Below are 15,190 nucleotides of genomic sequence, written 5' to 3'. Positions count from 1 at the left end.
GAGGTCCCTTCCAAAGCTTCTATCATTCCGTTATTTCTACAAGACCTGATCCTCTTCTAGAACTTCCTTTTATTTTCTTCTTAATGATAGAGGTAGAGACTCTCCTACCTTCCTTAATTTTCCCTGACTCAGTGTTGACATTATAACCCCAGGAGGACCTTTTTGCTCCATCCTTAGCAAACCAAACCTAGTAAAACAAACATGGATATAGTACTTTTGTATCAGGCCTCTGGAGAAGCAGTCACATTCATAAGATCCTTCAGATTCAATCATTCAATTGATATTAGTTAATCAATAAGTATTTGTTAGGGACCTACTCTATGATAGACATTGTTCTGAGCCTGGCAGATACAAAGAAAAGGAAAAAAAGGGCAAAAGCCCCCCCACCAATATCTGCTTTCAATATTTTTCCACATGTATCAGACACTGTTACAGGTTTTTCTGGGCATACAAATACAAAAAATGAACCTGTTCTTACATTCGCCAACTTAAATATTTTAAGGAAAGAGACAAGCATGTGTGTAAATATGGATATATATATATATATATATATATCATAAAAAGAGGTTATATAAAAATAGTATGTATATATATACATACATACATATATACCCCTATGCATATATACAAAATATATACTCACACATGCTACAATATACTCACACATGATACAAATGCTATATATGTATCTGTCAAAATATATACATATTTATGCATATTATATATGCATATATACACATACAATAAGTACAATATCAAGAAGTTAGAATTGAAGGAGAGTACTAGGACTCAGACGGATCATAAAAGATGTTCTATTGAAGGTGGTACCTGTTTAATGGAAGAATATGGTAATGCTTAGCAGACTAGATCCTTATTGATGATTAGTACCATTTTGTGAGTCAATTGAAGGCCCTCTGGAAATGTCAGATTGGGCAACTTGGTTTTTTTTTCTCTGATCTAGGTAATATATGCCTCATCCTACTTAATTTCTGGGGAGGTTTGCTAAGAGTCAGCAACAATGCAATTTTCCATCACTTGGACTACTAGGAGATTTTTATCTGTGACTGTCAGCTTCAAAATTCCATCCTAGCCCCTCTTTGAATTGCTTTGTACAGATCAGTGACTTTATGCTTGGTCTCAGAATCTAAGTCAACAATAATAAAAGGAGGACTTTCCCTGTGACAAAGGAGAAATTGATGCTGCTGTGAAGAATATGATAGGTTACCAGTCTGGGACACCCATACACATTAAAACGCAATTATAATATATGTATGTGTTTGCATATACATATGTCAACATGCATACACAGATATATTACCATGCATGTAATGTGTCTGTGTCTGTGTCTGTGTCTGTGTCTGTGTCTGTGTCTGTGTCTGTGTCTGTGTCTGTGTTTGTGTATTCTTTCAGATTTCCAGATTGGACTACAGAATCTTTTTGATGGTCTGTTTCACTAAATTTGTGAATACAAAATAGGCTCTTCATATATGCTCTATGATTTCAATTGGGCATCTCCTGCCATGACTAAAGGTAAACTCTTGTCCTCACTTATTCTTGACCTGTGGATGTCCTGTGGAAGCCAGTTTATGAATGGAAGGTAGACAGATTCTATGATTCTCCTTCTAGTGAACATTTCTATTTCTTATTTGTAGCAATATAGACCCAAAGAGCCATGAATTAAAACACTCTCTTATCTCATAGAAATAGCTAGAAAATAAACACTAATACATTTTTTTAAATTTTTCTCTCACTTTATTTTCCTTGAGGTTTATCTTTGTGAAGGGGGATAATGTTTATTTTTACAACAAGATTATTGCAGTAATGTGAAAATAAATAAATTAATTTTTAAAATGTTTAAAGGTAGAGCTTTCACAATAATATCTACACAAGGTCTTACTCTGATGCTTTACCTTGTCCTGAAGGTGGCCCTAGGCCAGAGATATGTAAAAGCTTATTGTTGAATTTTTATTCTAAGAAATTATATCATAGGAATCAACAAATGATACAAAACATGGCTTGAATTACTGATGATTATTTAGACTTAAGAAAGTGATAGAGAAAGTGTTAGTTATATAGCTTAAATTTGAATGTATGTTTTGTGTATATTTTATTTTTCTTTTCACAGGTTGTTAGACATTTACTATCATTTTTACAAGACATACTACTATTGCCCTGGGTTCTCAAGGGCTGTGGTGTGTGCAAGATTTCAGAATGTTTTCCCTTACTTACCTCTGACTCTACTGACACCACTCTAGGGCAGACCATCATCCTCACATGCCATTATTGGAGGCAATAATTATTAGAATGACCTGTTGATACATCTGCTTTAACATTCTTCTCACTCTAATTTCTCTTGCATTCCACCATTGAACTCAATTTCCTAATGTTTGAGTGTGATCATGTCATTCCCCTACTCAATAAATTTTAGTAGCTCCCATTGTTTTCAGAAGCAAATACAAAAATGCTCCGCTTGGTATTCAAAAAGCAACATAAATTTAGCCTTCTTCTACCTTTCTAGAGTTTTACCAACTCATTCACTAACAGGTATTCTGACTTCCTTGTTGTTCCATGAACAAAATGCTCCATCTTTCAGCTCCAGACATTTTATCTGACTATCTCTCATCCTGGCATGTTCTCCTTTATCTCTCCTTTCTGGCTTCCCTGGCTTCCCTTAAATCACAACTAAAATTTCATCTTCTACAGGGAGTCTTTCCCAAAGTCTCTATTCTAAAGCCTTTCCTCATTTAATTATTTCCTAGCCATTTTATTTAAAGATCGTTTTCACAGACTTGTTTACCCCTAGTAGTCTCCCCCCATTAGACTATAAACACCTCGAGGGCAGGGATTATCTTTTGTTTCCTTTTCTACCCTAAGCAGTTTACACAGTGACTGACAGGAGCTGGACACTTAGTGAAGGTTTATTAACTAATGTTCAAAAGATAGAGGAAATGTTTGCTTCAAAGTAGGAGGAGGCTTATTGCCAGTAAGATGCAATGGAAGGGAAAGAATGATGTTCTTTGAGATGAATTTTTTAACCTTACAACCTATGAAATACCTACACATACAAAAATGTTCTGAGTCTTGGATAGACATTTCTACTTCTGTTTTGATAGTGGCAGAAGCATGCAAATGGGGACAGATGGTAGGAAGAAACACAAAATAAGTTAGCTTTCACTTTTAATGCTATACCAATCAAATTACCAAAGGAATGCTTCAGAAAACTTGAGAAAATAACAACAAAAATTTAGTTGAAAAAGTAAACAGATCTTGAATATAAAGAGAAATTAATAAGGGTAGGGAGAAATGGGGAATAGCACTTTCAGACTTCAAACTATTTCATAAAACAGCAGTCACTTAAATATCTGGTACTGACTAATAAGTAGAGAGGATCAATGGAACAGAATAAATAAGAGAATCAGAAATGATGTAACTCAATAACCTATTGATTAATTAAACCGGAAAATATATATTTCTTATATATTTCTTAGGAAAGAACTTCTTACTAATAAAAATTGATGTAAAATTGCAGAAGTAAGAGTTAGACCAAAATCTCTTACCATATTCCACAATATAGTCTAAATACACTCTTTATACACACACACACACACACACACACACACACACACACATATATGTGTGCATTATGTATGTATAAATATATATTAATTCATTATATTCTTTATGTATTTTGAATACCAAACTTTAAAATTTAATGCAATTTCCTCCCAGCCTGCATCAAACTGCTTACCTATCATCCTAGTTATATTATCCTATTGGGATATACCAGATTAAAAATTACTCTATTTTAAATTGTATCATTTAAAAAATTAGAGTCAAAAACATATACAATGCCTCTCAGAGATATGGTTAGGAGATTTTTTTCAACCAAAAAAAGTAATAGAAATAGGGGCGGCTAGGTGGCATAGTGGATTAAAGCACAGGCCCTGGAGTCAGGAGTACCTGGGTTCAATTACCTAGCTGTGTGCCCTTGGGCAAACCTAAAAAAAAGTAATAGAAATAATTGAAGAATATAAAAGTCATAGCTTTGATTATAAAACATCTACACAGACAAAATGAACAACATTTAGACCTTTGGGATCTGTCAAATGAACTACAAATATCAGATCATTTTTTCCCCTCATAACAGTTGGTAGGTAAATACTATTATCATTCCTATTTTGCAGTTGAGGAAATGGGAGTGTACAGAAGCTAGGTGACCACCCAGAGTCATGTAGTCAATACATGTCTGAGACTGGCTTTGAACTCAGATCTTCCTGACTCCAAGGACAGCACTGTGTAGCCTTCAGATGAATGGGGGAAAAAAATCTTCATGTCAATTTTCTTTTATTAGGGTTTGGTGTCTTAGGTATATAAATAAGAAAATGAATCAACATGAATGTACTTATATATTTATGCAAGTACAAATATATATTTTATGTGTAGATACATTTATATGTATATCAAGTTATGTTCAAATAAATGAGTAATAGTCAAAAAGTATAAATAAAGATTTCTCAATAGAAAAATTGAAAACAAATAAAAATGAAAAATGCAACTCACAACAACCCTGAAGTTGCTCATATCCTGAAAATTACCAAATTGGCAATTGGTGACACAATATGGGAATAATCAGCATTCAAGGACTTGTGGGAAACTAGGCACACTGGTACATTGTTGGTGGGTCTGTGAATCAGATAAAAATATTTTGAAAATATTTATGGAGCTATGCAAATAACATAGTATTGACCCAGAGATTCCATTTCTAAGGCTATGCAGCAAGTAGACTATGATTAAGAAGAAAGTTCCCATATACAGCAAACTATTTACAGCAGTATTTTTTTTTTTTTGGTGATCTCAAAAAATAGAAACAAATTAGTCGTTAATTGTTTGGGGAATGATTAAACAAACTAATTCATGAATGTGATGTAAGTTGTGCTTGAGACTCTGGAAATAAAAACAATAAGAGATTCTAAGAGGTCAGGAGAGAGCACATTTTAGGTATAGGAGACATCAGAGGAATGTGGGAAATAGAATTTGGTGTGATATAATACAGCACATGTATTAATATGACTAAATTGAAGAGTATATGGAAGAATGTAATGAGCAAGAAGCCTGAAAAGGAATGCAGGTTGTAATGAGTTTTAAATGAAAAAAATATGAGTTTTTATTTAATCACATGTGCAATGAAGAGTCAGTGGAATTTATTGAGCAGAAGGACATCATGGTCAGAACTGTACTTTAGGTATATCAATTTGGTGGCTTGTGGAGGATTGATTGGCATAGAGAGAGATGATTCAGGGATTCAAATTAGAAAGGTATTGCAATAGTCCAGGCAAGAGGTGATGAGGACATGAACTAGACTGATGACAAAGTAAGAGAAAGGTTATAATTGAGAAATGCTGAGGAAAAAGAAATTTCCAGTTGTGGAAGATGAATGGATATTTGTGATGATCAGAGAAGGAATCAAGCATGAAAAAAAAGACTGCAAATCCAAGTGACTAGCTGGATAATGATACCCTTGATAATAGGGCAGCTCAGAAGAGGGGTGGTTTTGGGAAATATGATGAATATTGAAGTGCTTAGGAGACACAGATATTCAGGAATAGGCCTCTACAAAGAGAAGAGGTTGAGAATCATACAGATATAGTGAGTAATTGATGTGATTACAACCTAACTTATTTAAACAATCTATTAAAGCTCAAAAGTAAGAAATTGAAAAAATGGACATCAACATAATCTGACACCATTTTCAAAGGAAGTTTAACCTATCTAAATTAAGGAGACTAAAAGAGTTTAAAAACTGCCTCAGGCAGTAAATGCTTGATCTTCTTGCCAAGCAAAAAGATATGGCAGCCAAGGGCAACACTGGCTTAGAATATAAACTCCTTTGTAAAATCTTAGGGAGGAGGATAGTTGATGATTATGAACAGTAACACCTTATAAAACAGTAAGAAGCATTGGAAGGGGAAAAACAGGTTTCAGAAAGCTCAATTAAAAAAGATCATTCAGAGATCATTTAAGGATTAAGCTGAAAGAAGTATTGAAACGTACAAAAATAGAAAAACTATGTCAATATATAAATGAGTCTTATATCGCTTGATTTCTCAATGGGAAGGGGAGAGAGATAAAATTTGGAATTGAAGATAAAAAAATGAAAAGAGAAAGAAAGAAAAGGTCTATCAAGAATTCCATAACAAATTTTTGTTTTTCTCTGTCAATGATAGGTTAATCACCACATTTAGACTCAATCCCATTTTTCTGAAAATAGAAATAGTATTAAAGGAAACAAAGAAAATAAGGTTAGTTTTATTTCTATGATTCCTAAGAACTAGATTGTTTTGTTATTTGTTATTGTAGTTGCCTTTTGCTGTTTTGTTGTTGTTGTTGCTTCTTTGTGTTAACTAGGAACTAGGATTCAGTGCCCAAAATTATAGCAATATTAACTATAAAAATAATGATGTATTGCATCCATTTCATCTTTAAACAGAGGCACTTGAACTGGATTACTTCTAAGATTCCTTCTGTCTCTACCTCTATCAACATAAGTACCTATGATCCATATCAGGGAAGGAGCAGAAACATAGTTTCTACCAGCAAAATAGTTATTCAGTAGAAAGGGTCCACTAGACAAGTTAATTTTTTCTTTCCTGTGCTAATCTCCTTCTGCTACTTTCTTAAATGTTTTGCAATCTTTTTCTCTCCATAGATATGTGACATAGATCCTTTTGTTTAGTCAACCTATTCCCTGGTTTGGCCTTAGTGGTTTGCTGTCAGATCCATATACATTTATCCTGTCCCTATTGCTTCCTGTGCTTCTTCTAAGTGCTATTTGTTTAATATTTCATCCCTCTCAGGAATGTTTAGAATAGAATTTCAGAGCAGAAATGGATCTGAGAGATCATTCCCTTAGATTTGTAGAATTCCATAGTTTATAGATGCCCAGAGAAACTTAATTCAAGGGACAGTAGGTGGCACAGTGGATTGAGCACTGGTCCTGGAGTTAGGAGGACCTGAATTCAAATTGATCTTGGACATTTAATAATTGTCTAGCTGTGTGATCTTGGGTAAAACACTCTTAAACTCATTGCCTTAAACAAAATAATTTTTTAAATGTATATTAAAAAAAATTCAATACCAAATCCAACAAAATGGAAAGAGCACTGAATCTAGCAACAGAGAATCATTGTGACTGTAACAAATAAACATATTTCTAACACAATGGATAAAGTGATGGTTCAAATTCAGTCATATGAAATTGCTAGTTGTCTAATCCTGGGCAAGTTATTGAATTGCTGACGGCCTTACTTTTCTCAACTGTAAAATAGTCATCAGAACATCTACTTCACAGGCTTGTCCAGGATCTTATTGATTGACCAGTAAGAAGTATTAACCCAAACCTCATGCTCTTTAGGTTTTGATGGCTCAAAGTGAGTACAAGTAGCAATTGTTTCTATTTTTGGCCAGGAAACTCTAAGGGTCTTGCCCTACCAGATTGATTTTTTTTTTTGAGAAGGCAAATTTGGTCATTTTACCTCAATTTTTACATATCCTTTAGTCTCTGATTGGGTCTTGCTTCAGACAAACTAAAAGATAGTTTAAAAAGGTCAAGTTCTTCCCCTGCATCCAGGGTCATCTTTTCTTGTCCTGACTTATGTCCTGCCATTGGATTCTGAATGACTGGAGGAGAAAGTGAATTTGATGAATTTTTGCAACCCTGCCTCATTTAAACTTTTTCAGGTCAAGACTTTAACATCCTGATATCTTTCATGCTCTTCAAGAATGATGAACAAGTCTCGATTTCTCCAACTGTAAAATAACGATCGTAACATCTACTTAACCAGGTTGTTCAGATGGTCAAAACAGATATTTTAAAGTCTTTGGCATAGTGCCTGGCCCATAATAAATACTTAATGCTTATTCCCATTCCTTGAACTGGTAATTTTACCTCTCTGTAACTCCACATTCTCGTCTGACAAAGGGCATCTTGGGACAGCTGATCTCTAGGGACATTTACCCTTTTTCCATTATTATATATTACATCTCTTCCATATCAAATAATTGATCTGTGAGAGTATGGTTTGATATCATAAACTCTAATCCTAATGACCACATGCACTGTCTTGACATTCTCACTATAAATGAATCAAGAAGGCACAAATTATTTGCAGTTATACAAATAAATGGTTCACAGAATTTCTTTGGAGACACAAATAAAGGAATCATTAGAGTTAATATTATGATTTGTTCAACAGTAGTATATAAATTCTTTATGAGATTAGTGACCAACTCATTTAGCATTTAAAGATATAATATATCCCTTAATAATTGCCTTGGCTGTATCCTATAAGTTTTGGTATGTGTCTCATTATTGTCATTGTCTAGGATGAAATATTTAATTCTATCTATAATTTGTTGTCTGATCCACTCAATCTTTTTTTTAAACTTCATTTATATATTTTGAATTTTACAACTTTTCTCCTAATCCTGCCTCCCTCCCCCCACCCCCCACAGAAGGCAGTCTGTTGGTCTTTACATCATTTCCATGGTACATTGATCTAATTTGAATGTGATGAGAGAGAAATCATATCCTTAAGGAAAAAAATAAAGTATAAGAGATAGCAAAATTACACAATAAGATAACTTTTTTTAAAATTAAAGGTAAAAGTCTTTGGTGTTTGTTCAAATTCCACAATTCTTTCTCTGGATACAGATGGAATTCTCCATCACAGATATACCAAAATTGTGCTTGGTTGTTGTTGCTCTGATGGAATGAACAAGTCCATTAAGGTTGATCATCAACCCCATGTTGCTGTTAGCGTGTACAATGTTCTTCTGGTTCTGCAGATCCTTCCAGGCTTACCTGAATTCCCATCCCTCCTGGTTTCTAATAGAGCAATAATGTTCCATCACATACATGTACCACAGTTTATTAAGCCATTTCCCAGTTGTTGTATATATTCACTCAATTTCTAATTCTTTGCCACCACAAACAGGGCTGCTATGGATATTTTTGAACAAGTGATATTTTTACCCTTTTTCATAATCTCTTTGTATAGACCCACTAGTGGTATTGCTGGATCAAAGGATAAGCACATTTTTTGTTGCCCTTTGGGTATAATTACAAATTGCTCTCCAGAAAGGTTGAATGAGTTCACAGTTCCACCAACAATATATTAGGGCACTAAGTCTTTAAAATGAAGTTATTTAGTTGCTGATTAATTTTAGGTCTATCTCTCCATGTTCCTTTATTGAGTGTGATTTTTATTGCATTATGACCAGAGAAAGAAGTATTCACTATTTCTATGTTTCTGCATTTGATTATGAGGTTTTTATGTCTTAGAAAATGGTCAATTTTTGTGTAGGTGCCATGTAGGTGCCATAGAAAAAAAATAGATATTTCTTTCTATCCCTATTCAGTTTTCTCCAAAGGTTTATAATGTCTAGGTTCTCTAACATTCTATTCACCTCCTTAACTTGTTTATTTTATCTAATTCTGAGAGAGGGAGGTTGAAGTCCCCCCCCCCAGTAGAGTTTTGCTGTCCATATCTTCCTGTACTTCATTCAGCTTCTCCTCTAAGGATCTGGATACATACATAGTTTAGACATTGCTTCATTGTCTATGGTAATGAGGTCTAGTTTTCATTCTGCATTGTCTGAGATTAGGATTTCTACCCCTGTCTTTTTCACTTCAGCTGAAGCATAATATGTTCTGCTCCAACCTTATACCCTTCTTCTATATGTATCTCTCTGATTCAAATGAATTTTTTGTAAGGAGCATATTATAAGATTCTGGTTTTTAATCCACTCTGCTATTTGCTTATGCTTTATCAGAGAGTTCATCCCATTCACATTCAAAGTTATAATTTCTCTTTATTACCTCCATGCTATCTTCCCTCTGTTTGTATTTTCCTTTTTTTCACCTTATCCATATTCCCCAGTATTTTGCTTCTGCCTGCCCCCTTCTTCAGTGTGTTTGCTTCCTTATATCCAACCCCTCTCCCCTTTCTTTCCCCTTTCCCTTGGCCTCTTCTTCCTTCCCTTACTTCTGCCTGGTCCTCTTTCCCTCCCCCTTCCCCCTTTCCCCCTCTTAATACTTGAAAGTTAAGATAAGTTTCTTAACTTAACTTAGCATGTGAATGATAATCCTTTTTTGAGTCAAATCTGATGAGAGTAAGATACAGTTTTTACCTCCCCCCTTCTTCCCCTCTATACAATAGGCCCTTTGTACATCTTCCTGTAATGTAATTTATCCTATTCAATCTCCTCCATCTTTTCATTATTTCACAAAAGTCTTTCCATGTTTTTCCCCTAAAATTTACCAACTCATCATTTTTATATTGTTTCATTATAATTATATACCACAACTCTTTAGCCATTCCCTAATTGATAAACATTACCTCAAATTCCAGTTCTTTGCAACTATCTCAAGATATCTTCATAGAAATATCATAACATAACATAATTAACTTTTTTTTAAATGAGTAATTGTGGAGCCACTGCATTTCGAATCTAATATCATAGTCCCCATGGAGAAAAGTGGAGAAATGTCATTGAAGAAAATAAAGATAAAAAGATGAACTGAATCAATTTCAATATACTTATATGGGATAAGAAGAGGATAAAACAATTTTAGAATCATTAAGGAAATAATGTGTGAGTTACCTGAAAGAGAATACCCAAAGTTTAAGGAAAAGCCTAATAGATACTATAAATGGTGATTTGAGTATAGTAATATCTAATATACCACATATTTAAAGTTCTATAGTATCTTTATGAAAATCTACATTGCCACTGAGGGCATCCAAGATCAATGTTTGAGAAGAGAAGAAGCAGGTTCTCATAAATATTATTTGATTGCAAACCATTTAGTCATATGATTGACCAAATCTACTAAAAAAATCCTATATACTTATTTGTTGACTAACAAATCCACATTTGATTTAATAAAACAAGAGTTTTTAAAACTCTCTTCTCCAACAAAATGTCTCATGTTTATGTCAAAATTATTCAAGATTCCTTGAAAGATATAATAACTGAGATACTTCTCAGTGACTTATTATTAATATTAAATGAGTCATAAAACATGTATGCTGAAGGTGTTTGCTGCATAATGAAAATTATTTAACACAGAATTCAGATTGAAAGATTTCTCATAAATGGTAACATGTTCATAATATTTTAGATGGCAGATGTCATTTTATTGTCTACACCAAAGCCCTGGAATTTTGGGAAGAAAAATGAAAATTACAGTGGGGCAATCATAGAGATTGGTTGGTTGGTTCTTGTCCTCTGTTATGGAAGAAGAACAAAATAACATCACTTTGTTTGAGACAAATTGCAGTATGTCCAGCTATGACTGATCAAACCAAGATGAACTTGGAATACTCTACCACAGGTTGGGCACAATAGTCCATGTGAACACCTGGGGTGGGTACTCTAAACATGTATATTACATGTCCTTTGGGTTGCTTCAATTCTCTTTCCTCATTGAGTGCAGTACCCTCTCTGATGACAGCATGGCATGCTGGGCGGTCTGTGACAGTGTCTGTCATACTATGAAATCAATTCTTTTTTTGCATGACAATGGGGTTAAGTGACTTGCCTAAGGTCATACAACTAGTTCTACATTAAATAGTCTTTTTTGGCAAGCATACTTCTAGTCTTCTAACAATGTGCCCAATCCATCATAGTTACACTCTCTGAAATAATGCTGGAATGCAAGACAGTATAATTCAAGAAAGGACTCAGTGTCTAGTATCTTCTGTCAGGTGATCTTCAGAATCTTCTTAAGGCATTTTAAATGGAAGCAATTCATTTTCCTAACATGGCACTGGTTAATTGTCCAGGTTTCACAGGCATATAGCAATGAAGTCAGCGAAATGGCTCTGTAGATCTTCATTTTGGTACTTAGTCTAATACCTCTTCTCTCTGCCACTTTCAGAATCTCCCAAATACTTAGCTAGCTCTGGCAATTCATATATGAACCTCATGGTCAATGTATACCTCCCTGCAAAGGATGCTGCCAAGGTAAGTGAACTTATTCACAGTACTCAAAACTTCTCCATTTACTGGATGATGTGGTGCTGAGTGATGGAGCATTTGTGTTTTCTTGGTGTTAATTTTTAGTCCAAAATTAGCACAAGCAACAGAGTACTAATTCATAATTTGTTGCATATTAGCTTCAGAGGCTGCATTGAGTGTATTATCATCTAAATAGAAGATCATGTATCTACACTCCTTCTACTTTGTTCTAGGCTTATAGCCTTTTCAAGTTGAAGAATTTGCCATCAGTGTGGTAGCTGACCTTGATGCTGTGTTCATCTTCAGAGAAAGCATTTAATAACATAGCTGAAAACATACCAAGCTAAAAAGCATGGAAGCTGAGATACATCCTTGTTTCACTCCATTGGTGACCAGGAAATCTTGAGAGCATCCTCTATCATCCAGAACTTGGAATGGATGCCATCATAAAATTGACATGCTAATGATGAACTTCTCTGAGCAATCAAGTTTTGACATAATTTTCCATAAACCCTCACAACCGATGGTATCAAAAGCCTTGGTCAGCTCTACAAATATTGTATACAGCCCCCTTTTCTGTTCCTGACATTTTTTCTGTGCCTGGCATTAAATAAATGTTTCATTTTCCCCTCCATATTATATATTTTCCACCTATCTAATCAGTAGAATCAGGTGAAGTTCGTATTCCATACAAGTATGCAGAAGGAATTTACAGTCAATATTTTTGAATAATATTGAAAGAAAGTAGAGGAATAAGATTTTTGCAAAGGGAACAATATGAATTCCAGAAACCTATAAGCTATTCATACCAATTATCTATAAAATCTTATATAGTTTTTTTATTTTAACACAGTGCTTGTGGACTATTTTGAAAAAAACAATGTAGTCATTCAGGAGGCCAAAATCAGCTAAGTAAGAATTATTAAATGAAACTCACCTGGTCAGTGACTCCCCCAAAATTACTTGCCTAATTGTTGAATTTCTTTTTCTGAGATAGGGTTATTTAAGTATTTAATTTAGACTTCACTTAACCTGGGAAATTTATATTTTTTTTTGTAAATATTCATCCATTTCACTTAGATTATCAAATTTAATGGCATACAGTTGGCCAATTTTGAATTATTACTTTAACTTATTTCTCATTGGTGATGAATTCACTTCATTCATTTATGATACTAGAAATTTGTTTTTCTTCTTTCTTTTTTAAATCAAATTAACTGAAGATTTAACTATTTTATTTGTTTTTCATAAAACCAACTCGGTTTTATTAATTAGTTCAACAATTCTCTTTTTATTTTATTAATTTCTCCTTTAATTTTTAGAATTTCTAATTTGATATTTAATTGGGGGTTTTTATTTAGTCCTTTCTCTAATTTTTTTTAGTTGGATGCTTAGTTCATTGATTTCCTCTTTCTCTATTTTATTCATGTAAGCATTTAAAGGTATAATATATCCCCTAACAACTGCCTTTGCTGTATTCCATAAGTTTTTGTATATTGTCTCATTATTGTCATTTTCTAGGATGAAATACTTAATTCCATCTATAATTTGCTGTGTGATACACCCAGTCTTTAAAATGAGGTTATTTAGATTCCAATTAGTTTTAAGTCTGTCTTTTCATGGCCCATTATTGCATGTGATTTTTATTGCATTATGGCCTTAGAAAGAAGTATTCACTATTTCTACCTTTCTACATTTGATTATGAGGTTTTTATGTGCTAGTACATGGTAAATTTTTTTTAGGTGCCATGTACTGCATTAAAAAAGTATATTCCTTTCTATCTACTTTCAATTTTTTTTCCAAAGGTCTAGCATGTCTAGGTTTTCTAACATTCAATTTACCTTGTTAACATCCTTCTTGTTTATTTTATGATTAGATTTATCTAATTCAGAGAGAGGGAGGTTGAGATCTCCCACCAGTAGAGTTTTCCTGTCTATGTCTTCCTGTAACTCATTCAGCTTCTCCTCTAAGAATCTGGATGCATACATATTTAGTATGGAGATTGCTTCATTGAATATGGTACATTTTAGGAGGATAACATTTCTAACCTTGTCTCTTTTAATGAGATCTATTTTTGCTTTGTCTGAGATAAGGATTGCTACCTCTGTCTTTTTCACTACAGCTGAAGCATAATATATTCAGAACCAACCTTTACCCATTCTTCTGTATGTATTTCTCTGCTTCAAATGAATTTTTTGTAAGCAGCAAATTGTAGGATTCTAGTTTTTAATCCACTCTGCTATTCACTTATGTTTTATTGGAGAGTTCATCCCATTCACATTCAAATTTATAATTACTATCTCTTTTTTCTCCTCTGTGCTATTTTCTCTATATTTGTATTTTTTCCCTTTTTTCCCTTTACCCATATTGCCCATTATTTTCCATCTGAATACCACCTCCTTCAATGTGTTTGCCCCTTATATCCAACCCTCTCCCTTTTCTTCCCTTTTTCCCTTGCCCCTTCTTCCTTCCTTAACTCCTGTCTGATCCTCTTATCCTCCCCTCTTTCCCTTTCCCCTCTTAATACTTACAAGGTAAGATAAGTTTCTTAACTTGAGTGTGTGTGTGTGTGTGTGTGTGTGTGTGTGTGTGTGTGTGTGTGTGTATGATAATCTTTCTTGAGCCAATTCTGATAAGAGTAACATTCAGGTGGTTCTCACCTCCTCCCTTCTTCCCCTCTATTACAATAGGTCCTTTGTACCTCTTCATGAAATGTAATTTGCCCCATTCAGTCTCTTCCATCCTCCCAACTTTTTTACTGTCCCCCCTTTTTAAGGAGACATTGTTTTAAATCATTCCATCCATGTCACAGAGAAATCATGAGTATCCATTTCTTCTGGCTAAGTATATGCTCTCTAATAGAATTACAATTCTCAAGAGTTATGATAATCTTTCTTCTAGGTGGGGATATACCCAGTTTCTTCTAATTAGATAAGTTTTCTTGTTTCCCTTTTTCACCTTTTCATGTATCTCTTGAATCTCCTGTTTGATGTCCAAATTTTCTATTTAGCTCTAGTCTTTTCATCGGAAAAAGTTGAAAGTCTCCTATTACTTTAAATGTTCATTTTTTCTCTGGCAGAGAAGGCTCAGTTTTTCCAGATAGTGAATTCTTGGCTGAATTCCAACCTCCCTTGCTCTTCAGACTATCATATTCCAGGCCCTTCATTC

This window comes from Macrotis lagotis, chromosome 1, assembly GCF_037893015.1.
Source record: "Macrotis lagotis isolate mMagLag1 chromosome 1, bilby.v1.9.chrom.fasta, whole genome shotgun sequence".
In the NCBI taxonomy this organism is placed as follows: domain Eukaryota; kingdom Metazoa; phylum Chordata; class Mammalia; order Peramelemorphia; family Peramelidae; genus Macrotis; species Macrotis lagotis.
The sequence above is the reverse complement of the archived record's forward strand: the minus strand, read 5'-3'. Positions refer to the sequence as shown.